General features: G+C 40.2%; 1 protein-coding gene and 1 pseudogene across 10 annotated transcripts in view; both read left to right on the top strand.

Moving 5' to 3' along the window:
• Positions 1-26,265, top strand: part of MAP7 (microtubule associated protein 7) — a 178,779-nt gene that overhangs the window by 83,483 nt on the left and 69,031 nt on the right. The gene's annotated exons all lie outside the window — the stretch shown is intronic.
• Positions 10,986-17,581, top strand: LOC123385550 (annotated as a pseudogene).

Raw genomic sequence — 26,265 nt, 5'->3', positions numbered from 1 at the left:
TGTTTATATATATAATATAATATATAATGTTTATATATATATATATATATTAAATTATCAAAGTCTAACAAAGCATTACAGCGAGTTTGGCACAAACAGGAAAAATCACCCATAATCACATCACCTTAATGGAGTCTTCTCAGTTTTCGTGTATTTTCATGTATCAGTTTTCATGTATTCAGCATGAATGTGCATATTTATAATTTAGTTATTTTCATTAAGGGTTACATTATGAGCATGCATGGTACTGCCTAACTTTTAGTACTTTTATTTTTACTAGTTAAGATAATAACCCAAGGAGGGAATATTCTTGACTATTGCTGCTTTTGAGTTTTTACAGTTGTAAGTGGTTGTTGGGGAGGAAAAACATTTCCTTTACTCTTTTAGGTTAAGTCCCTGAGGGCCTGTGAATTGAACTAGCAAAGGACAGATTAACAAGAGAAAAGACACAATTTTTATTTTTACCTGCACAGGAGTTCACAGAAAAGAAAGAAAATTCAAAGAAATGAATTTGGACTCAGGGGCACTTATACCATTTTAACAAAGGAAAGGGGGTTTGGGCTTCAGGGGCTGATAAATTGTGAAGTGACAAGAAAATGGAAAATCTGAGAAGATAAGAGTTAACGTAGTAAGGTTTGTTTTTGCAAACTCATCTCCGTGCTGTCTGTCTCTGGGGATAAGAGTCACTCTTTTTCTGGTACAGGAAGGGGGGGGGGCGGTGGGTGATCCTGTCACAGGGGAAATTTATGCCCCTGATTTTCGGCAAATGGGGACGGGAGACATAGAGAATTCTTCCTGCATCTGTTGATTCTCAACTGCCTTCAACTCAAAATAATACTTAATGCCAAGGTGGCATCTTTTGGAGTGCCATATGTTGATCCCCTTCGTGGTACACTAATGGACATCTTTAGGTGTAAGGCTGTCCATGTTGTAGATTATTTCCTTTAGAGATTGTGGAGTTGATAATTGTAGACCTTTTAATGGCAGCAAATAAATGCTGCTGGATTCCTCTCCTAGAGTAATGCCAATATGCCAGTGTCCTATAACTCCATTTTAATACTGCCACTTTGCTACTTACAGCTTTTTCCTCCTCATATTTTCAGTGCTGCATTTATTTGGAAGTACATGTCATATATTTCTCTTCTGGGTACACGCTAGATGTAAAATCAGGAATTGTCTCTTCAAGGACCCAGAAAGTCATAGTTCTAACCATAGGTGAAGCTAGTAGCGATATCCATGTGCTGTGCTTTTAAGGGGTAGCATAACTTGAAGCAGGTGTCTGTTTCCGCATTGATCTGTGGGTGAGGGGTCATTGAAGATATTTTTAAAATTACAAATAGATAGTTTGAGTAGGGTTAAATCTTCATGAGCTACTCACCCCCAAACCCAAATTAACATGTGATTTCCAGTGGGACTAGTGGGTCAAATGATGGATGGATCCTGATGGGTGGGGTGTGGCTCACCATTTGTGGTTTAGGGTTAGAACTCCAAACTGTTGGAGTTTCTGGCAGCTTGGGAAGATCCTAGGAGCTCCATGCACCTGAGTAGACAGGGAGGGGACCAAGAGACTAACACAAATATTGGAGATAAAGCATTGAAAAGCAGCAATTTTGTTAATATTTTTCATGGTTTCAAAACAAACACAAAACATAGGTGCATGCATACATATATAAATAAACAACTAAAAACACCAGGAAAAAAAAACCCAATTAATTTCTCTCAGTGAACACTTAAAATTAAGTGGTCTGCCTTTGTTGATGTAGTACCAATTATTAATAGTTTGGGATGAATGCTCTGAAGCTATTTCTTCACTTTTTAAAAAAGTTCATTTTATTTTACTAAATTCAGTCAAAATTTTTGACCCAGTGTTCATATGAACATAAGAATAAGAAACTCTGGGGTTGCCTGGGTGTTTCAGTTGGTTAAGCATCTGACTTGGTTCAGGTCATGATCTCCCAGTTTTCAAGTTTGAGCCCTGCATCAGGCTCTCTGCTGTCAGTGCAGAGTCTGCTTCAGATCCTCTGTCCCCCTCTCCCTCTGTCCCTTCCCTGCTTGTGCTCTCTCTCTCAAAATAAACATTAAAAAAGTGTTTTAAGAAAAGAATAAGAAAACCAAAGTAATTCACCAGAATTTATCTTACAGGAAGGAGAAGGTAAGACTCTTGATGGCTAAAATAATCATAATCATTAAATTTTTCCCGTTTGTGGCTAATGGAAGGAAGTCTGTCTATTCCAACATCTATCTATTCTAATCGCAGGAAGAGCCTCTCCCCAATTACAGCAAGTAATTAGATGGCCTGTTCACTTTCAGAATCCTTAAACTCACTCCTTGCACATTCACTGGATTTTTCAGAAGGCATATTATGATACATGCAAATTGAGAAATTTTGGGGCTGTCCCCATCAGCTGCTTACCACTGGGTCGAATCTTAAGCAATGCATTTGAAAACTCTGAAGCAGCTTCAATTTATTATAAATTAATGACATAGGATGTTCATCAATTATTAAGCTGCACTGAAATATGCTGAATGTTGTTGTACACAGGTTTTACAGTCAATAGATGTCATCAGAATGTTTTGAAATTATCCCCTTGAGGAAAACAGGAAGGATTTTATCACTGTGCATTTGCAGTTGCTTGTTAGTTTTGCAGTAACTTTCAAAAACAGGACATTGATTTATGCTATTTTGCCTCTCCTCTTCCGAGAAAATTTAACCACTTTGGGGGGGGGGGGGGAGCATGTCCTATATCTCAAAAAGCCCCTCAAAAAAATATAAGAATTCAGTACTCAAGCTACTGATTTTACACTAACGTATTACATTTTCAGTATTTTGGTAAGATAGGTAAAAGTATTCCATGGTGGGAATTACATCCCATTAAAAAATATGCACTTACGATGCAGTAGGGGTAAAGTTATTTAAAAACAAATTAAATGAAGAAACCTCCCCGGAAATGAATTTTGGATTCAGTTGTTTCAGTTATAGTATTTTTCTACCTAGAGTTGTGTGCTGAATTCTGTTGGCGAGAAGGACAAAAGGCTTCACTGAAGCCACAGGGAATTTTAGATAGCATGTATTTGGATATTGGATAGCATGTATAAGGAGGAATGTAGTTATATTCCTCCTTAGAACTGGATTCTTCCCTTTCAGAGCCCTTATCCCAGTCTGTAACCTTCACTAGGGTGATCGTTTGGCTAATGCCCAGGTCTCTGTTGCCTGTAAATTCCATGTGGGCAGAGCTATGCCTGCTTCTGCCCACCATTGTGTCCCCAGTGCCTAGCACGTGGGATGTAGGTGCTCAGTGGGCAGTGGAATGATGGATGGACTGAGGGGAAGGGGAAGGATTCTTTTGGTCGTTCTAAAAGTCCATGAAGTGTTTTTTTTTTTTTTTAAAGATAATACATTAGTTGTGTTTTTCTCAGCAACTGATGGAAAGGGTTGCTTTGCCACTTTTTCATTCTGCGTCTTCTATTTGTCAGGCATTGCTGTAACACCATTTTGAAGAATGGGAATGCTTTACAAGAATTCATTGCCCTTTAACAATTACAGCCTTTTAAAAGGTTTGACTCTCACCATATGAAAGTTTAAATAATAGGGTCGCCAAATGGACCTTATTGCACATTGAGTTCATATAATAAAGATTTTCTAGCACATATCCCAGAGCATTGTTATATAATTCCTAGAATCTGCTCATCTTTTTCAGAAGTCTTAAAACAGCTTCTTGTTTCCACTTGCTTGGACTTCCCTTCCTTTTTATTTTAGTACAGCACCCTGTAAAGGTTTTTGCTTAAGAAAAGTTTTGAGTGGTAATTTTCAGGACAGACTGATATTAAGAGAACAATATTTTTTGCAGTTTTCTTAAAGCACCACGTACTTAAGTATTTTTTCAAAATAATGATGCTTTTTCAGCCAATATTTGAGGCTTTATTTTGCCTTATTACAGTTTAAAGATTTATCATAAAGTATCAGTCTTAGTTGATAATATTAAAACACATCCCTTTATTTCCTGCTCTTACTGCATTGAAAGAAAATAAAGAGAAGCTCTGGGGAAAAAAACAGAAATCTTTAGTTTTAACTTTTTAAAAAAATTGTGTTTTGGGGAGGGTATGTGTGGGCAAGTGTGTTTTACTTTACAGTACCCTGGTTATGGTACAGACACTTAAGGGTTTGTTTTGCTTGTTTGTTTTAGCTTTGGCTGTTGTTCCTTGTAGAAATGAATATTAAAGCATCAAAAACAGATTGAGTATCCAGTGTATACTATACAAATTAATTTTCTAAAGGGCCAAATTTTTTTAATATCCTAAAGTTGGGGACTAACCTAAGAGCAGTCTTGATAGACGACAGTATGGCTTATTGCACAGATCTCTGTTAGTTCGAATTACTACAAGATTAGATTTTAGAATATCTATCAGAATTAGTCTCCTGTATATTCCCTATAAAAATAGCTTCTTGAAACTGAGCTTGTGCTAACTGTTGAATAACAGTGAGTGTCAGACCTGTCCTCCTTGGCAGATTTCTGGAATACATTCTAGGTTATCAGTTATTAGTAGAATCATATGAAGTTGACCTTGGGGTAGAGTTGATCTGCTCGCATGAAAACTGAGAGACCTAAGTAACAAAGATGTAGACACAAAAAGTTCGCTGGTACATTTTTTTTTGCCTCTGGAGAGGACCAGTGGGCAGAGCCAAACTTCAAGAATAATTTTAAGCTGGGTTATTTGCTGAATTTTTATTCATTTTAATTGAAGCCCCAAATTGGAGCTCCAGCCAGCATGATTAATGTAATTTTAGTCTAGGAAACTTTTTAGAAATCTTTAAAACACATGCATGGAATGCCAAATGCCTGAAGCTTTAACCCGTCTTTGTCTTTCTGACAACAATTAAACAATAGGACCATTGTTTCAGTCTATTATTAGGTCATGTGGTAGGGTCATGTTTGCATAAAAGAGAATACTTGCCTTTCTGTTCTGTGATGGGCTTGTTTACAGCTTATTCAAAAATGGCATCAAGTTTTTGAGGAACATATTAAACATCACTATTCTATACCACTGAAAATTAAGCGACGCATAAAGAGATGGTTCCCATTGCGATGGACTCTGGTGTACAAATTCTGAATAAGTATCAGTAGCCTGTGTTGAGTTTGTATACTTTAGCTTGTAACAATTGCCTTTCCAGAGAGTCAAAGGACAAATGAGTCTCCAAAAATGACTCAGACTTTATTGTTTCTGGAAGACTTCACCACAAAGCAATAAAAAGTATGAAGTATCAATACAAGTATCAGTATAAACAGACGTGTCATACTTCTGATTTTGTAACCAAAAAGCCTGACCTCATTTATTAATGCAAATAAGTATTAATTTGCACTCTATCACAATGACACATCAATATAGATAGATTGGCAAAACAAGCCATTTTATTGTGTAAGTGGTAGAAAAACTTTTCCTCTGCCCTCTTAGGTATATTACCTGAACCCTGCAATTAAACTGTCAAAAGACAGATTAACAGAAGAAAAGCATATGATTCTTTACTGTTACTGATTTTTACATGCTTGGGGGCTTCACACAACTGAAGTGAAAACCCAAAGAGACATTTAAACCCAGAGGCTTATACACCATCTTGAGAAGGGTGATAGATGGAAGAGACTAGACCAGGGAAAGTAGATTTGGGCATCTAGGGGGAAGGTACACTATAGGAAAGTAACTATATGGGAGAAAGTAATGGCACGTAAGGGTCATTTAGTAGGATTTGTTAGGCCGACTCCAGTTGTCTCTGATGATTGGTTCTTCTGTTCCGGAAAAGGAGAACACCTTTACAAATGGATATTTGTCACTTTCACAAAGTGAAATTTATGCCTTGCTTTTAGGCAGAAAGGAGGTGGACAGAAAGTTCCTCCTGTGTCTGTTTCTCACTTGCTTCAGCTCAAAATAATCAATATGCCAACTTTGGGGTATTTGGGGATGTTATATCCTGATCTGCTTCCCTTTACGTAAAACGAGACCCTGCTCTCATAGTTTTTCTTGCCTTGCTCTTAAGAGGCTCCTTTTCAGGAACAGTGCACTTTCTCCTTGTTCCTGGTTCCTTTGGTGACACCTCAGAGGTTTTTACCCCCACCGTGAACCACGCATCATTCAGGATGCATAAGTGGTGCACCTTTCTTATGGTAGTAGGAGAAGGGAAATGTGAAAAGCAAGGTGAAGAAGGTTTTAGGGGGAAAAATCTGGAGATCGGTTCCCTTAGAGCCCTCCATGTACCTATACTGCCTTAAAACAAGGGTTCTTAATCAGGAGTTTATAAATTCAGAGGAAAATAACTGCATCTTTATTTACAGTGACCTCTTCTGGAAACTGAACATTTCCTTTAATGTGAGCAACAAACCTACAGCAGTGTTAGCACCAACAGAAGTCTGATACTTTCATATCTTACTACGGTTTCAGATATCTTAAAAGATAGTTTAAATGGATCTCAGCTTTGAAATCATGGCAGTTATTAGACTGCCCCTAGATTTTATTTAATGGGTTAATAAGGAAGCACATTACATTTTAATGTCTTGATAACCTTTTAAATAAAGATGGTTGTATTTTTTATGGTGCTTTGTATTTTAATTTATGCATTTAAAAATACTATCCTGAGAAAGGACCCAACCTGACTTTCGCCAAAGGAACCCAAAGCAGAAAGGTTGAACTCCTTGTTGGTGGAAAGCCTTCACGTACCCGCAGGAGCATGCAGATCCCAATTTGCAAGCTGCTGAAAGGGGAATGCTGAAGCCCACCAGCTCTTAAACTGTGAATCCAGGACACCCAGACTTGCCTTTTTTGCCAAAGAGTGAAAAATGTGCAAAATCACTTAAGCCTGTGGGAGACAAATCCTTCCAGTTTTAGTGTATGTGCTGCCGAAGTGAGCACAATGGAAGACAAATCCTAGTTTAAATTCTGTTATCCATGGGTTCTGAATCAGGGATGTACATCAGACTCCTTTAGGGATCTATTTAAAAATACACAACTAAGTCTTACGCCTCAGGATTGCAGTTCAGCAGGTCTGGGTGGGACCCAGACATCTCTGTGTCAAAAGTCCATAGGTGATCATACAAACCCTCAGATGAGAAGAAGTGCTCTGAAAGCTTGTTCTGTAAGAACTATTTTAAGGATCCCATTTTTAAAGATTTATGTTTAATTGAAAAAAGTTCATGGCAGGAAATGAGGAAACTTCACTATAGTTTGGAAGTTATAACTGCTGCAAAGACATCTTCTGCTGAGGCAGCAGGTGGAGGACAGCTCTTGACCATCAGTCCCTGGGGGCCATGAAACTTTCTGAAGCTACACATGCCATTTTTCAAGGTAAGGGGCCAATTGCTCTCCTGAGATTTGCAACAGCATTTAAGGTCTTTAAAAGAGACAGAAAGAGGCAGGAAATAGCTTCCCAAATACGAGACCTTGAAATTTAATTGTGAAATGACCAAAAAGGCAAAATTATCAGACCTACTAAGGGAACCGTTATGAGAACACCATTAATTCTATGAGAAAAGCACTATCGCTCTTAGACTTACCGCAATTAGACTATCGCTCTAATTGTTTAATCTTAGCAGTATTTTCTGCTTTATATTATTAATTCTTGGAATCAAAATACTTTTTTGCAACCTAAGTACAGCATCATAAGGTGGCAAAATAAGTGATTTTGATGCTATACATTGGGGGGGGGGTAAATTATTAAAATATATCAAGTATTTATTGTGCTTAAAAATCCAAAAGAGGGGCACCTGGGTGGCTCAGCCGGTTGAGCATCCGACTTCAACCTAGGTCATGATCTCACTGGCCCCAAGTTAGAGCCTGGCGTCGTCGGGCTCTGTGCTGACAGCTCAAAGCCTGGAGCCTGCTTCAGATTCTGTGTCTCCCTCTTGCTCTCTGCCTCACCCCCACTCGCGCTCTGTTTCTCTCTCTTTCAAAAATAATAAACATTAAAAAAAAATCCAAAAGAAAAAGTGATCATTAAAGTAAGAATTGAAAAAAAATTTTTAAGATGAAATCATTTTATCTTAACCCTGGGCTTTTCTCTTACCTTTGACAGTTTCGTGTCCTCGGACACGAGCCCTCTGTTCATCATTGTAATAATTCTGGAAACTTAATTCTTATTTTACTGTAAAGCCTAAAGTTTTCTTTTCACATTCGAAAATTATGAAGCAACAAATGTCCTATATGAAGTGTATGGTGTCCACCTTACGGCAAGTGAGAAAAAAAATTCTGTATTGTAACAAAGTGTTTTTGAAGAAATGAAGGTGCCGTCTTTCAGTCATGAAAGAAGTTGACAGCTTTTCTAGTTGTCACAATTGCAAGTTGATGTCCATCTCTGCCCCTTTGCCTGTGTCAGATAAACTACTTCCTGCTTTGGATTACCGTGCCTTCTCCTTGTCCAGAAATGCCCTCCCCCCGCCCCCCATCCACAGGTGTACTCTTTAGAGTCAGGTCAGGCATCCCCTCCTCCAGGAAGCCTGCCCTGCCTTTCTCTGTGCCTCCACAAAACCTCACACATACCTCTGTCATGGTACTTACCACACTGTATTTTAATTATCTGCTTCTGTGTCCCTTAGGAGACTTTAATCTCAGTACCATTATCTTTGTGTTATTATGGCTGGAACGGTGCCTGCTCATTAAATATTTTGCTGAGTAATTACATACATAGCCTCCAGCTCCCACCTCTCACCTATTATTGTCTGTAATCCTGCCCTGACCTGGCAGCACAGGGATCATGCTTTGGCCTTTGAGTTGCTGCCTAAGCCAACCAAGGTAACCTGCCCAGCCCGACCAGCTCATTGTATTAAACTGAGTCCAAGCTGAGTCTAACAGTGTTCGATTGGCCATCAGCCCGAGATTACTCGTCATAGCCGGAGCGAGAACAGGCACGAAGCTGACCACTAAGCTCGCCACTCCCTAGGTATGTCTGTATGTCAGCTCCAGACTCTCAAACTTGCCATCTTATTAACTATCTTACCAAGATTTCCTTTTTGTCAGGCCTGTACTGTTTTGAAAAAGAAATTGTCACTTATGTCTACTCAGTTATTAATATAATCCTAGCTTAATTCTGAACTTGAAAATAGCAGTTTCTTATGATAGCCCAGTGAATTTAGTGGGAAGTGAAATACAGAGGATCTGAAAGCAGTTGCGTTTCCTTTTGAAAAGTGAAAAAAAGCAGTGGCCATGGATTCGTGTTACTTTTTTTTAAGTGTATTTATTTTGACAGCGTGCGTGCATGAGCAGGGGATGGGCAGAGAGAGTGTGAGAGAATTCCAAGCAGTCTCCCTGCTGTCAGCTCAGAGCCCAACACGAGGCTCAATCTCATGAACCCAACCAAAAGGTCATGACCTGACCTTAAATCAAGAGTCAGATGCGTAACCAACTGAGCCACTCAGGCGCCCCAAGACTTGTGTTACTTCCAATTCCTAGGAAATAGAAACAGCATGGACCTGGGGCCCCTGGGTGCATCCTAAAGGTTTTATACATCATGCACACAGTTTTAGGTCTTACACTGTTTAATGGTGCAGTTGAACATAAAATTAATGTGTCTCCCTTTGACAAAATACAAATCAGTATGATGTAAGACTGAGCTACATGTATCAGCTGTATTCTATAGCCTGAATTTTGGCAGAGAGCATGGTTGAAACCTTTTTTTTTTTCTTTTAGAAATAGTATGTTTAATTATAACTAGAAGTTTTCTTTTTTTTTTACCACTTATTTTTTTAATTTACATCCAAGTTAGTTAGCATATAGTGCAACAATGATTTGGAGAGTAGATTTCTTAATGCCCCTTACCCATTTAGCCCATCCCGCCTCCCACAACCCTCTGTTTGTTCTCCATATTTGAGTCTCTTATGTTTTGTCCCCCTCCCTGTTTTTATATTATTTTTGCTTCCCTTCCCTTAGGTTCATGTTTTGTATCTTAAAGTCCTCATGTGAGTGAAGTCGTATGATATTTGTCTTTCTCTGACTGACTAATTTAGCTTAGAATAATACCCTCTAGTTCCATCCGTGTAATTGCAAATGGCAAGATTTCATTTTTTTTTACTGCCAAGCAGTACTCCATTGTATATATATACCACATCTTCTTTATACATTCATCCATTGATGGACATTTGGGCTCTTTCCATACTTTGGCTATTGTTGATAGTGCTGCTATAAACATTGGGGTGCATGTGCCCCTTCGAAACAGCATACTTATATCCCTTGGATATGCACCTAGTAGTGCAATTGCTGGGTCTTAGGGTAGTTCTACTTTTAACTTTTTCAGGAACCTCCATACTGTTTTCCAGAGTGGCTGCACCAGCTTGCATTCCCACCGGCAATGCAAAAGAGATCTCTTTATCCGCATCCTCACCAATATCTGTTGTTTCCTGAGTTGTTAATGTTATTCATTCTGACAGGTGTGAGGTGGTATCTCATTGTGGTTTTGATTTGTATTTTCCTGATGATGAGTGATGTGGAGCATTTCTTCATGTGTCGGTTGGCCATCTGGATGTCTTCTTTGGAGAAGTGTCTATTCATGTCTTTTGCCCATTTCTTCCCTGGATTATTTGCTTTTTGGGTGTTGAGTTTGAGAAGTTCTTTATAGATTTTAGATACTAACCCTTTATCTTATATGTCATTTGCAGATACCTTCTCCCATTCTGTCGGTTGCCTTTTAGTTTTGCTGATTGTTTCCTTTGCTGTGCAGAAGCTTTTTATTTTGCTGAGGTCCCAATAGTTCATTTTTGCTTTTGTTTCCCTTGTCTCTGGAGATGTGTTGAGTAAGAAGTTGCTGTGGCCAAGGTCAAAGAGGTTTTTGTCTGCTTTCTCCTCTAGGATTTCAATGGCTTCCTGTCTTACATTTAGGTCTTTAATCCATTTTGAGTTTATTTTTGTGTATGGTGTAAGAGGGTAGTCCAGGTTCATTTTTGTACATGTTGCTGACCAGTTTTCCCAGCACCATTTGCTGAAGAGACTGTTTTTATTCCATTGGATATTCTTTCCTGCTTTGTCAAAGATTAGTTGGCCATATGTTTGTGGGTCCATTTCTGGGTTCTCTATTCTGTTCTATTGATCTAGTCTGTTTTTGTGCCACTTGGTTGAAACACTTATCTTGTATCTATCAGATTGCTAGGAGTATTATTTCTTTATCCATTTTATGCCTTCTAGTTAATCTAAGGAAGGGAGCGGTAAGAAAGAGAAACAGGATTTCATCCCATGTGGCTTACTTTCTATTTCACTGAAGGTCTTAGCTTCTATTTCTGTAGTCTTAGAGACCTCCCAATTTCTCTTTAAAAGTAACAGGCATTATCAAGATTTCATTAGTATGAAATATTGTGAAATTGTAAAACTACTGTGACTTTATGTGCACTTACATGTGCATGGTTGAACTTTCACAAAGGAGATGAGAAAATTCTCCTTAGGGTCAAGTCAGGACAGCTCATCAAAAGCACAAAGTCACTTGTTTCTTTCTCTTATCAGAAAATAATAATAATAATAATAATAATAATAATAATAATAATAATGGCTTCCTCTTCCGAAAAGTGGCCTGAGGTGATCTCTGAAAATGGTTCGCTATTCACTTGACCCGGAAAACCCAACAAAATCATGCAAATCAAGAGGTTCAAATCTTCGTGTCCACTTTAAGAACACACATGATACTGCCCAGGCTATCAAGGGTATGCATGTCCGAAAAGCCACCAAGAATCTGAAAGACATCACTCTGCAGAAATAATGTGTGCCATTCTGTCGCTACAGTGGTTGAGGTGGTTGGTGTACCCAGGCCAAACAGTGGGGTAGGACCTATAGGGTCAGTGGCCTGAAAAGAGTGCTGAATTTTTACTGCACGTGCTTTAAAGTGGAGAGATGGGTTTAGATGTAGATTCTCTGGTCATTGAGCACATTCAGGTGAACAAAGCCCCCAAGATGCGGTGTAGAACTTATGGGGCTCATGGTCGGATTAACCCATACATGAGCTCTCCTTGACACATTGAGATGATCCTCACTGGAAAAGAGACTGTTCCTAAACCAGAAGACGAAGTTGCACGGAAGAAAAAGATATCCCAGAAGAAACCGAAGAAACAAAAACTTATGGCCCGGGAGTAAATTCTGCATAAAATAGAAGAAAAAAGAAGCATGATTTAAAGAAAAAGGAATAATAAAGCCCCTGGCCATCTCTCAGACCTCAGCACCAGGTCTCAGTTATTCTCCAGGTTGTTCAGCAGGTGAGTTTGTCTGACCTGCTCTCAACGATCAGCCTTCTGGAGGCAAACCAAGCTCGCTTCCTACCGCATTCCAGCCATTCATTATTCTCTGTCTCTGTGTTCTCAGTGTAACATGGGGACACTAATTGCCTACCTTACAAGGTGACTCTAGGAATTAGACTGGATGCATGTAAAGCCTCTGGCACAGTGCCTCTTCTATAGATGGGGCTTGATGAATGACTCTCACAGTTCTTGTTTTTATTACTGTTGCTCATATATTTTTTCCCTGTCTGGTGGTTCTGTCTCACTTCCTTCTTAGAACGTGGATTTTATAATGAGCACTCTGTGTTTCTCCTGTTTTACAGGATCAATTATGAGTGTTTTCGGTGGTATTTGGTGTTGTAGAGTTATTTCGTTTGTTAGCCTCGGGCCCCTTTTCCTTCCTCACGGAGTTAATCTGATGCTAGACAAGAGAGCAGATTGAGAGCCTGTGGGGCAAGAGTTGAATGAGTAGAAGTACTGCATACTAAGTTGGACATTTCTAATTAGGATTTGAAGCATGGTTTTAAGTAATCTAAAAAGGTTTATAATAATCTGAAGCCAAGATATAAAGATTTATAATCAATATTTTGAACATTGCATAGTAATAGGATAGTGTTTCTAGCTTTTATATTCAACCTAGACTTTTTGTGTAAAGGTGAGTCTTATGAAAGGACTAAGGTTTTTGTTTTTTTGTTTTTGTTTTTCCGAGTGAAATCAGAGTCAAACTTTTCAAGCTGGTTTAGAATAATTTCCAGATCAGTGGAAACCGAAATGTGTTGCTAGCAGGTGTCTTATCATAGACCCCAATGAAATGACTGCATTCCGTCTGCATTCCTAAAAGTTGTCATTCTTGCGTGCAAACTTAGCTAAGTAGCTAAGTTGGTGTGAGTCAGTTCAGTATTGTTATTTGTATAACCCCAGCATCGGCAGTACCTGTGCTGATGGCTGTAAGTGGCAGTAAGTTTTAGGGAACTGCTCACAGTGAAGAATTATGCTACACGGCGATATGTCCACTAAGTTCTTGGGAATAAAGCTGTTTGGCTTTTGGCTTGTGTGTGGAGTGGGGCCAAGGGCTCTGGGTTGGAGGTAGGGAAGTCCCCATTCTGTCCATACTGGGTGAGTACTGGGACGCTCTTGCTAGTACAAGGTGTCTCATGGAGCGGGCTCCAGACCTGATCCAGTTCAATTTCCAAGGAATACGAGGGGGGCTTCTTGGGCTGTCATCGTGGGAAGTCTCGTTCTGATGGGAAGCAGCAACACCTCTACACAGACTGGACAGTGTGGCAGCCGCCCAGTGGAGTGAGGAAGGGACAGGGCAAGGGGGCAGTTCTTTGCTGAAAAACTACATAATAGAATGTATCTTCTGCATTATTTTTGCTGAGGCAGTAATGTTTCTGACACCGTGTAGGTCATGGCAGAAACATTTTTTCTTTGCTATAGAGAGATTACTTGACCAGATATAGAAGTAAAACATCACTTATGCCAGAGCTCTCAGAAGCTTACCTGTCGAGCCCACCTAGTCTAGCCCAGCACAGTACAAGTGTAGGCAGAGGACTTAAAAATCAGCCTTGATGATGAAGATTAATGCAGCGATGTCATTCATATTTATTCCTGTCTCTCTGCGTAGTTGAGTTACACCTTCATGTTACTAAAGCTCATAGAGCTGAGGCTGATGGTTTATTATAGAGGACAGATATTAATATATCAAAAATTGTATGTAACTGGTTGTTCAGTGCAGAGACCTAGATCATAAGTTTTAGTGTGGTCCACGTACTACTTTAATGTGATTTTTTTAATGAATGTTTTAAAGTTAGCGGAGTGAGTTTTAAAAAGGGATGGTGCATGTTTCCTTATGTAAAACACGACTCTGACTAATGAGACAGCATCAGCTATTTTTTTCATCTTTCCCATTCCTGCTGTGAGGTGAGTAAGTGCTTGTCCACAGTGTTTTCAATGATGAAGAAGGTGGTCTTTTAGGCATATGGAAAATGGAGTTTCTCTCGAGCATCAGTAGTTGCCATATTTTTGCTACTGAATATTTGTTTACAAAGTCAAGTTCAGCCTGCCTGCTAGAAAAAAAATCTGCTTAAAGAAAATTGAATAGCCTATCCAGAGGTGCTAAACTGAGAAACATACGAAAGACTGTTTCTAAGACAAGATATTCAAAAAATCTAAATGACTAATTATACTTGTTTATGAAGTGAACCTCCTTTCTCAACTAGCTCTAAAACATAATCACCTGTGACCCCTAGCTTATACATATTTGCTAGACTATTGTAGTGTTTAAAAAAACAAACAAAAAAGCAATTCTTTATGCTATATGGGTTGTGTTCCAGAAGTTCATTTGCAGGATGGCAGGTTGAAAGCTAGAACATACACTCACATTATTAAAATACCAGATATGCACCTGATGAGCCACAGAAGCCAGTTTCATCAGTTATGTAGTAATGCTATCACAGAATCTTCATGAAACAAATATGCTCAGAATTATTCAACACTTTCTAAAATTCTAAACTCATGGTAAAATGATCTATCCTCAAATTGCTCGTATTCTGTTTCGAAAGCTGATTTTCGTGCTCTCTGTCAATCTCTGCTTCCTACCCCATCCTCATCATTTTCCTCCTTCCTTAGTCTCCATGGAGACCAAACTCAGTATTAGCACAGCTCCTCTCTCCTTCACTCTTTACAGAAAGCACACACCCTCTTGCACTTTTTCTAAGGCTTTTCAATGCTATAAAACAAAGGAGGTAAAATAACAACAAGGTTTGAGGAAGTCCTGGGCTTGTACTTCATCTGTAAACTAAAAAGAAACTGCATTGCCATGGTATTCATGGACTGTTCCCGGTACGACCAGAAAAAGGGGCAGGTTCGAGGGAGCGCCCAGAGACTGCACTGAGATTCATTCACATTTCGTTAGAAAGCCCAGACAGTTCTTCAAATATTTTCCTTTCTGACAGTGACTCTACTGGAATTTTGAAAACAGAACGGGTTGTCTAGGAGCAGGTTCTTGGATAAAGAACAGAGTGTGGAGACAAGCCAGGCCAGTGACCAATATGGTGCTCCCTGGGATGGAAGGAGGGCAGCCTGGCTCATAGCAGCTCCTTCCTCCACTTAGCGTTTGTTGACTGTTTTCACTTCTGGAAGGAGCTTGCTGTACGGGTTTGCCCTCTCAGCCGCCCTCACCTCCCTTCTGGCTTTTCCAACCGGCCTCGATACCAACCCTTGCGTGGAGATTGTCCAGTAAGAGACGGTCACAGAAAATGCATCCAAGGCACTTAGAACAGAGGAGTCCGTTTATCAGCTTAGTTTGGCTTAGCTCTTGATGACTCTGAGGGACCTGTAGCTTAGGCAGATTGCAAATTTGTAATTGGCTTCTCTTATTTGAAATGGACGTAGCATACTTGAAATGAACATGTGCATATTAGCTGCAGCCCATAAACCTAGGGGTCATCAGTGCTCCGGCCTGTCAAGAGCCTTCCCGTCTGGCCTGACAGCCCGCCAGGTTTTGCCGCCTGCCACACAGCCGTCTTTGTGCTTTTGAGCGTCGCAGGGCCCCGTGAAACCGCTCCTGGGCTTTCAGGCTGGCGTCCTTTCCTTTAGCTGGATTTGTTTTCATCAGTTACTACATTTAGATATTTGATAGGTTCCAGAATTTGAGATCCTCCATTTGGGGACATTTTGAGTCTAGCAAATGAAAGAAATCCAACAAATAAAAAGCCAGGTCCAGTAAAAAGATAATAACGACGAGAGAAGAGCACCATGCTTTAAATCTCGCCTTTTCTTTCCTGCAGAGGACTGAAGAAATGCTTGGTCATCTAAGTCCCTTGTCCTGGCGGGAGTCCCTGGTTACTCTGAGCAAACCAAAGTCCTGGCTTCATCCCATTTCTGTGCACTCCAGGACGAGAGTCATAATTATTTCATGGATGCGAATGGATCCACAAACCACATATCCCAAAAAGTCGCTGGCAGTGTGAGTCCTAACACAGCATCTGCGTGGAGCCCCCTGGGTGGGAGTCCACACTGTCCTCCATGCAGGTGCCTTCAGCCTTCATCCCCAGCCTGTCCCCACCGGCTGAGGCTCAGAGGGAGGAAGAGCTTTGGCACTCTGCCCTTCTCCGCGCTCCCTGGCCCAGCAGTCCGTAATTCTGGCTTTGAAGTGGGCCCTGGGCGGCCAGGCAGCGCTCTACCCCTTTGCTGCACTGCTCCATTTCCTAGACAGAGAAGGTGCCAGAGAAGCAATTCAATCCCAGCCCAGCCCACAGCATCTATCAGAGTTGGCAGAAGCCGCTGCTTGAACGGATCCAGGTTTGGTTTGCAAAACTGAGAGGGGAAGAAGTGGCAAGCAAATCCACATAAAACCTAGTTTTTAAGTTTCTGATTCAGCCCTAATAGGGCTCCTCGCAGACCCCATCCCTGCCTCTCCCAGAAAGGTAAAGCCGCCTTGGAGATTTTTTTTTTTTTTTTTTTTTTGTAGTCCTCCTCCTTGGAAGTGGTCACCTTCTCGGTGGTGTCCAGACCTGCAGAAGCAAAGAGGCTTAAATTGTGGGAGATTAATACAGCAACTCCGGGGGCAAGGGACCAGGTGCTAGTGTTAATAGAGGAAGATAAATAGCACTCAGTCAGGACGATGGTTTCACAAATGGATGAAGATTCAGAGAACTTCAAAGTTAGAGAGAAGGGGAGACAAAGATAACTGATGACTGTAGGCATGTACTGGAAATGGCAAAATGCAGTGCAGTTAACGACTGGAAAAGTAGGCTGAGTAAAGTTATCGACAGAAAAGAAAGGGACAGAAGACTACGCAGCATGACGATTTGAATAAACAGAAAGCACATCTGCGTGAACACAGAAACTTTTTTCCCAGAAAGAAAAGAGGGAGGGAGGGGCTTCCTCTTTTTCTTTTACAGCTGCATGTACCATTTGCATTTCCTAACCCTGTGATAGGCATTTCTTTTTTAAGTTTAAAAAAATGGGTTATCCAGGTGATGGGATTATGGGCCTTGCAATTTTTGTCTTCATAGTCTTTCTGTAGTATCAAAAAGCTCATCAATTATTTTTTAAATAAAATTAAGCTAAATCAATTGGAATTTTTATTATTTTCGTCAGCATCTACTCTGAGGTTACATTTATAAAGGGCTGACAGAGAAGCTAATGCAGCCCTACCGTAACCCATCCGCGAGTCTGTTGTGGTCAGGAGGAGTTGCACATAGGGCCTTAGGATGCTGGCAAGAGTTGTTCTGGATGACCAGGGGTGCTCTGGGAACCCTTCACATTCTGCTCAGAAATCCACTGTCTCCCAAGTTGTTTGGAGCTGCTTTCTATTACAGATGAGGTTATTGAAACTCTGCTCTGGCGTCTTTTACTTTTTTTTTTTTTTTTTTTGTCCTAATTTTTGCTCCTCCTGCTACTTTCAAAACTAAATGCTGATCAGCTTTAATATGATGAACCAGCACCTGTTTTGCTTTCTTCTGGAAGAAATTAGAATACAGAAGATCCATGATGTACCAAGTGAAGGGGAAAATAGGAAGTACGTACAGAGTCCCACAGTGTGTCCAGCCCACTTATGAATGCCTCGAATGACAAGCCGTTTTCTAAGACACAACGTAGGAGATACTCTTATCATCTAACCACCACCTAGTTTTGTGCGTGTTGTTTTTTCCTAAGTAATTCACACGATGTTCTTGGAGCCTTTTATTGCCCCTGTCCCCCCCACTTAACATCAAATCCTCTGCCTTTTCTGAGTCTCACCTGCCTCAAAATCCCATCCAGAATCTCGCCTCCAGCCCTCAGCGCCTAGGATTGAGGTGTTGCGCATTGCAGACTAGAGGAAGTAGAAACTAGAAGGGTAGACTGGGGACAAATTTTGGTGCATGCTTGGACTTCATTCTGTAGTTAGTGGAAACTCTTGTCAGTTTAGAGATTGCTTTTAATTGTGAGTACTGAATTAAAAAGTGATTTAAATAAGTTAGGAGCTTTCTTTTTTCTTACCTGCAGTAAATATGGGAAGTAAAGAGTACAGTAGTTCAGAGATGTCCGGGCCAGGTCTCCGTTACTGCCTTAGCTTCCCCCTCGCCTTACCTTCTGGTTACGAGGCAGCTGTCTACCTTGAACATCAATCACACCCATCTTCAAGACAGGAAGAAAAGGGAGAGTGGGGAGCCATGCCACTTGAGTGCACGTCCCCTTTAAGGAGCATTCTCACAAACCCCACCTAACAATTGCAGGGTTCAACTTCTTGGCCAGAGCTGTGTCGTGGTCAGTCAGGGTTCTGTTAGAAAAAAAGTGCTGGGTAGACATTTATTAGGTAACAGGCATGGAATGGCCCAGAGCCTTCCCTATGCAAATTGACAGTATGACTTTCCAAGAGAGAAATGCAGCAAGCCTTTCCCCAGGTGTGTTTTTGTTTGGGTTTGGTTTTTGACTCTAAAGCACATTTTTTGCTTTGCATCCTGTGAGATGAGCAGTATTGGGAACTTTTGGAAGCATACATTCTAAAAACAACATAAGATGGAATGAAATCAAGTGCCAGGCAGTGTGAGGCAGACTTGGGAGCTCAGTAGAAGTCAGAGAAAGAAAAGTGTTGGAGGTAGGAATAGCTTCAAAGATTTCATGAGAAAGAGACCTGAGCAGGGCTATGGGAAATGGATTGGACTCTCTACCAGGCTGTAATGGTGAATGGGTGGCATTCTATGTTTGTCAGATCCCAAAACAACACCCAGAGTGAGCTCTGTGAACTGTGGGCTTTGGGTGATAATGATATGTCAGTGTAGGTTCATTGATGGAAACAAATGTGCCACCGTAGTGCAGTATATTGTTGATAATGGGGGAGGTTGTGCATATGTGGAGGCAGGGGGCATATGGGAATTCTGAACTCTCCACCCAATTTGGTGTGAACCTAAAACTTGGCTAAAAAATAAAAGCTGGGGCACCTGGGTGGCTCATTCTGTTAAGCCTCTGACTTTTGGTTTCGGCTCAGGTCACGATCTCATGGTTTGTGAGTTCGAGCCCGCATCGGGCTCTGCACTGACTGTGCGGGGCCTGCTTGGGATTCTCTCTCTCTCCCTTTCTCCGCCCCTCTCCTGCTCATCTTCTCTCTTTCTCTCTCTCTCTCAAAATAAATAAATCTTTTTAAAAAAGATATTAAAAAGAAGAAGAAAGAAAAAAGATGGATTGCATTTAAACAGTTGAAGAGATGGCAAGGCTGATGTTCCAACAAGAGAGGAAAACATAAGAGAGGATGCAGATGTAGAAGTAACAGCAGTGGGAGACTAGATTGGCCCATAATTGAAAAATAAAATTTTATGGTTATTCATTTTTGAGAGAGAGAGAGACATGAGCAGGGGAGCATGAGCAGGGAAGGGGCAAAGAGAGAGGAAGACACAGAATCTGAAGCAGACTCCAGGCCCCGAGCTGTCAGCACAGAGCCCGACGTGGGGCTTGAACTCATGAACCATGAGCTCATGACCTGAGCTGAAGTCGGATGCTCCAACAACTGAGCCACCAGACGCCCCATGGGTTGGCGCATAATTTTAAACAATTTAACAGGAGGTTAAACGTTCTCCTGTTACCTGAAATGAATTGGAATAACCTTAACCTTTCATCAGTTATCACTCATTCCTATTGCATTTTTCTGAGTTTGCATAAGAAAATTTAGGGTTAAGTATTTTACTGTTGTGCAGAGGAGGAGTAGTTAATTATTGATATTCTGCAGTCTTGTATATGTGTTTTTTTTTTCACAGATTAAACTCAATAGTATAGGATTAAAATTACATTCACATTTCTTTGCAAAACTAATGTTTAAAACTGTGTTATTTATTTGGGATACAGAGAACTATATATACATCTTCTACCTTGATAATTTTATTTTGTATTTAAGTATGAAAGCTTTTCTATTTTGTGGCCTGTAGTAATCATTTGTAAACTGTTGGCATCAGCAATTTTAGTTTTCTTCTTAAAATAAATCATTATCCTGCTAAAAGTAAAAGGATCTTCTTTCAGTTGGTTACTTTAATTAAGCAGAGTAATGAAGTTGAGTAGTAATTGTTTTTCTCCAAGTTATTTAAATAGTTGCTTTTAATTACACATTGGATTTAATTGAATTGGGTCTAATTTGATAAACTCCCTATCCAGCTGTTGAAACTTGGTAAATTACAGAGACTATAGCTAATTTTCTATTTCTCAGTGTAACTAGGAAACTTTTAATATGGTTAGGCTTTCCTCCTCTTTTCTGTACTTTGCCCCCATCTTTGCTTAGTCATAAACATTACTCATATTATGGGGCAGAGAAAGAGATAATTTGTGTAGCAGCTAGCATCTGGTGATAAATCACCAGGAAGGTACATCACCCATGGGGATGAAGAGGCTTGCCTTTTAATCTGGTTCATATTAATGCAGGTGGAAGATGCTGCCTTTTCTGTTCTATTTATAATGTTGCCATCTGGCTGAAGGAAGGATTTTGTTTGTTTTATTTATTTGTTTTTAGATCAAAGTGTTTTGGGTTGGATTTAAAGGATGTCACGTTTGTTCCAGTGAGCCCACTGTATCGGGAGTTTGTACCGTGAATCAAGTAGCTGCTTTTAGTGGTAAACAAAACAGCTGAAGAAGTGATTCCCAATAGTCTACACAAAAAAAAAACATATGGGACGTGTGCTTTTCTAAACAGTGGTTTTCTTCATTTCAGCTAGAATGGATGTTTGTCTTTTTAGCAGATTATCAAAACAAATCGATTAAATCTGTTGCTTTGGGAAAATGTTGGGGTTTACAGATGCCTCCAAGCTGAAATGCTTGTTTTGTAACCTTTCTGATATTTCCAACAGAGGCTGTAATGTTTTCCTGCTTCTTCCCATGCAGTCCAGGCAGTAAATATTCTGTTGTATTTGGAGTTTGTCGCTCCAATTCCCAGAATACCCACTAGAAGTGATACCGGGCAGACCTTTCTATTATATGGCTGCAAGAGCAGTCATTTGATTTTGAGGCTTGCCTGAGGTCACATCAAAACCAGGCTAGAATTGCATTAAGTATTTTCTGGGTTTTTTCCTGACACAGAGTGAGTATGACTGTAATCTGGCAATCCTTTTGGTCACCTTTTGTCTATAATCTTAGCAGCCATCAAAAATGAACACGCGTATACTTTTTCTTTTTACTCGTCAAGAATGCTTTCCCTTTCTGGGCTTTTGCCACAATTTGGTCGGGGTACACTGCCCACCCTCCAGCCATCTCTCATCCCCTTCAAGCATTTGTTCAGTGTCACATATGTGCCAGATAGCGAGCTAAACGCTGAAGTTGGAGATCCTAAGGATGAAAGGCATGGCCCCTGCCCTCAGGTTTCTCAAATAGAGCATTATCACAGCACTGCACCCGACCAAGTGTCAAAGACCAAATAACTCCAGCTCCATTTAATTGGAGACCATCTAGGGTCCTTTAAGCTCAGAGCACAATGGTTTGTGATGAGAGCTCTTCGGAGGCAAACAAGCTGCCCACTCCTGATCCCTTAAAAATATTTTGGTAACTTGTTTTGACAGAATTATCTTTTGCTCTCATTTAGGTAACATTTATGCTGTTCCTTCCATATGTGATTTAATACATAAAAACTGGATCTTTTTTTTTTTTTTGGTGAAAATTTATGGTTGGTCAGTATTTTTGATGCTCACTTTGACGTTTCAGTGTAACTTTTGCAACTTCCTTTTGGACATTGATGGAGTATAAAGTATTAATAAATAACTATGTGTGTCTATTCCATTCTTCTGCTTTCATGATATAGTTAAAGATGAGGAGTAGTGTTTCTGGTAGATTCAGTTCCCATGGATCATGTAACTGTAGACAATACTGAATTGTATTTATAAAACCAGTGTCTTTGTATTGGGTTTGTATTATCTCAGTATTGGACAAATTTCTCTGTCTTTTGGTTGACTATCCTTTTCTATCATGGTCATAAATTTTTCATTTTTCTTCATTATGCAGAAATGAAGTAATCAGAAAATGACTCAGTCACTGTTCATTGTTGCTTGAATGAGCTCCCCCCAAACTTAAAATTCTCCGTGCAGTCTATGGTAGCCACCAAGTCGTAACTTTTTGTTTTATCTGCATGAAATACAGAGAAAAAGCAAATCTTAATTGAATTGTTTCTGTCAGCAGAATGAGTAAGGATGAAACGTGAGACTCTGATATGCATTGTCAAATATGTTCTTAATTGCATTTGTTTTTGCAACAAGAAATGAGCAATAGATTGTTGAATAAATGGTTCATTATTCTTATTGCTATGTGGAATTAAATGTGGCTAGATTTTATACCACACCACAAAGTGGGTTTATTCTGGTGTGGAAGGGCAAATTAGAGTCTGCACTGTTTTTCAACATCTGTACTTATATACACTGCCTATAAATTTGCATAATGCCTATAAATTTGCATAATGCAGAGGCTGCTTCCCTATCCTGTGGCGATCTATGAAAGATAAAAGACACCAGTCAGCCTCTGCCCACATCTTGTTTCCTTGACCTTCCTGCAAAATGACCTTCAAAACACCCCACCTGTTTCCCAACCAGGCATATGTCCTCCATTCTGCATTTCCTCATCCTCCCCACTGCCCTTGCTCCATGGAGTTGGTGGCTGGGGTCCCATTTCCTGCAGGATTCGAAGCAGAGGAGACCCCGAAACCTTAGGGAGGATCCCTGGGTGGTGCTACCTCGCTGCCCTGGGCTCCTTTCTTGGACGATCGCACTGACTATTCTTCCTGTTCTGTGTTGCGTCAATGACAGACAGGCATGGTTTTCACTGTGATCAGTTGGGTCACTGTGTTCCCTTAATGGTCAAGTACTTATCTCTTGGGTACATCTTAAGGGTGAATGGGAAAATCTGAATAATTATGAAATTATGCAGAAAGCAGAATTCTTAAGATGTCTGTTTTAGTCTGGCTTCCTTTTACTGTTTCTGTTAAGATGGTAAGCACTTTTTATACACTTCCAACAGGCTCGTTATAGGGCTTCACTTCTTATTTACCCAGAATCCCCCAAAGTTACAGTCGCTCACAGCCAGAAGGTCCACAGCACACACTTCAGTGACTTTCACTGCCTTCAGGGTAAAGTCCACACAAACTTGGAATTCAAGGAGGCATTGACCTCAGCCTGTTTGTCTTATTTTCAACTGCCTACTGTCTTAAACCTGCTGTTCTGACTGGACAGTGCCCTGATTATCTTTTTTTTTTTTTAATTGCTTAGATAATTTTGCTTATGGCATCCTCCAACCATAAATATTCTCTGCTTCAAGCATAAATATTCTATGCTTGTAAATATTCACTTACACAGATTCTCTCCATTCTTGTAGAGCTTTATCTGATGAAGTTTTGTATCACTACTATGCCCTTAGTATCTTCTCCCACCTCTGACTCCCTGTAGTACTACCTACATCATTTGCTTGGTTATTAATCCTCTGTGGTATATTGATTTTTAAAAAGTGAATTGATCCATGGCTACAATTTCATGTGTTTTCATATTGTCTCCTCCAAAAGTTAATAAGCATCTTGCAAGTAGATGTTGTGTCCTCTGATCTTTGTGCTCTTTGTGCACGGTACAGTGGCTGGCCCGTGAGTGTGCCTGTAAATGTTTATTGGAAAAAAAATGAACATTTCTGACCCTGGGAGTGTGGTGGTTCCATTGATATGGTAACAAAGTGACTGACAATCGGGGTTAGCTGATTTTGTGAAGACAGTTAGTTTGCCTTTTGGCATAGTTTCCAGTGATCACACAGATAACAGGAGCATATATTCCCTAGAGGTGGGAGACGGGGACTGTATTTGAGAGAGCATACTTAGAAATGCAGACTTGAAAGTGACTAACATAGAGAGCATGCTTCAGGCCAGAAGAGGAGACCACTTTTCTGAAGAGAAAATACTGGGGGAATTGGAAGCACCAAAACAGAGTTTGAAGAAGTAACCTAGAATTAAGGATTTAGGGATTCAGAAAAAGAAAAGTGGTAGCAGGAGACACATTAATTTTTCTTCCCAGTCCTGAGCACAAGGTGTCCCCGAGTCGAGTGCTGTCTGCCAGTAATAAGAAAGGTAAAGCAGAAAATTGAACCCAGGTTTGTCTGGTGTCAGCTCCCTTGAGCCTCACCATTCCTATAATTTCACATACAATTATGAGGAATTTAAACTGAGAAGCTCTCCATTATGTAGACCAATCAGAAGAGTCATTTGAGGTTTGCTTTCTGTCCTTGTTATGATGCAAATGTCATTAATAACATTGGATAAAACCTTTAATATCTGTGTTGCAATACTCCTGGCAGCTCTATCAGAACAAAATTTAACGGTCAAGTAAATAAGTAAAAGGATGCTACAGCAGAAGATTTTAATTTTTTTTTAAACGTTTATTTATTCATTTTTTTGGGACAGAGAGGGACAGAGCATGAACGGGGGAGGGGCAGAGAGAGAGGGAGACTCAGAATCGGAAACAGGCTCCAGGCTCTGAGCCATCAGCCCAGAGCCTGACGCGGGGCTCGAACTCACGGACCGCAAGATCGTGACCTGGCTGAAGTCGGACGCTTAACCGACTGCGCCACCCAGGCGCCCCTACAGCAGAAGATTTTAGGTGAAACACTGAATTGCCTGAAAAGTACTCTGTAATTGTTCTCTGTTGTTGTTTTTTTTTTTTCTAAACAATAACATTCTTCAACTGCCAGCCACAACTGTGTTCTGTAGTCACATTTTCAAATAAGTAATTTTTTTAGTGTGCCAAGGGTCTGTCAAGACCACCCCAGGCTCTGTGATTCATTCATTAGGAAGATTCAGGACTCTGCTTATAGTCAGACTCAGAGCTAAGAGTTATTGGAGCAAAACCAGGCCTTTCAAAGGAGAGCTCCCTGACGCCTGCTGTGCTAAGTCTTTCCCGCACAGGCAAACTGAATCTTTCAGGGTAGACCTATGAAGTTGCAATATTCAACCATTTTTTTACTACAGAAGTGGCAATTGCCTGTGGTTCAACCTCTTGTCCTGTCCTCTAACTTAGTCTGTCCCAAAGCTGTTCGCATACCCTGAGCCGGGTGTCCACCAAGTCCAGCTGAACAATAGAGCAAAGAAGAACCCATATAGACCTGGGCCTGATGGCTAAACTCTGTTAAAAATAGTGACAGGAATACATTAGCCTTGTGGATGTCAAGACCACATGTCATTCAGTGAGATTTAAACTCAGGATGGTTCCTAAGGTTGTAGTCATAAATGTCTTGTCAGAGTAAGACAATTACTAAATTGAGCATTTGTTGGGAACCATTAGTTTGATCTGTTGAGAGAGACTCTTCAGCAGACCATAAAGCCAAAAATAGAAACAAAGCAGTGAGAGCCCGTGACCTTTATGGGAAGTCATTGCAAGGAACACAGTGAATTGTAGAGGATATGGATTTTAGAGGTGCATCTGGGGCATTTACTGGAGCTGCAGGATTTTTACCAGATGAAAGCTCCAAATGTCTGTCGTCTCTATATTTTGTTTCAGAGCGGTTTAGAGAGAGACAGAACCCCAGACCGCAAGAATGCTTCTCTGCATCCTTCCTCTTTAACACTCTCAGATGTGGCACTAATGGAATAAAGCTTTCAAGCTAGCAGGAAGATCAATAGAGATTTTACAAGGCTAGCAAACACTTATTGAGCATCATGGAGGATGACTCAGTTTTCTTTATAAAAAAATGAAAGAGATTCAAATTAATCCTGGAAAATCACCTGAGTCATTTAAAAAATGGTATTTTTTAATGATAAAATAAAAAATGGTATATGCAATCCTGTCTGCTAGTCGTCTAGGATTTGCAGTTTTTTAAATGTTGGAAATCTTAAATAAATTATTTTCATTGTGTTCTCAAGTAGTGAAATTCCCTGTACTTTGCTTTAAAACCAAATCACAAGATTTTATTTCCCATTATTATAATGGAGGGCTTGGGTTTGTTCTTTCTTTCTTTCTTTCTTTTTTTTTTTTTTTTTTTTTGGCTCATTTTACCTAATGTGATGGTAACTTGAAGGGCATTAAATCTGAGCCTGGCTGGCTCAGCCAGTGGAACA

The sequence above is a fragment of the Felis catus genome, chromosome B2 (genome assembly GCF_018350175.1).
Source record: "Felis catus isolate Fca126 chromosome B2, F.catus_Fca126_mat1.0, whole genome shotgun sequence".
Lineage (NCBI taxonomy): Eukaryota > Metazoa > Chordata > Mammalia > Carnivora > Felidae > Felis > Felis catus.
Note: the sequence above shows the minus strand (reverse complement) of the source record. Positions and strands in the feature narration are given on the sequence as shown.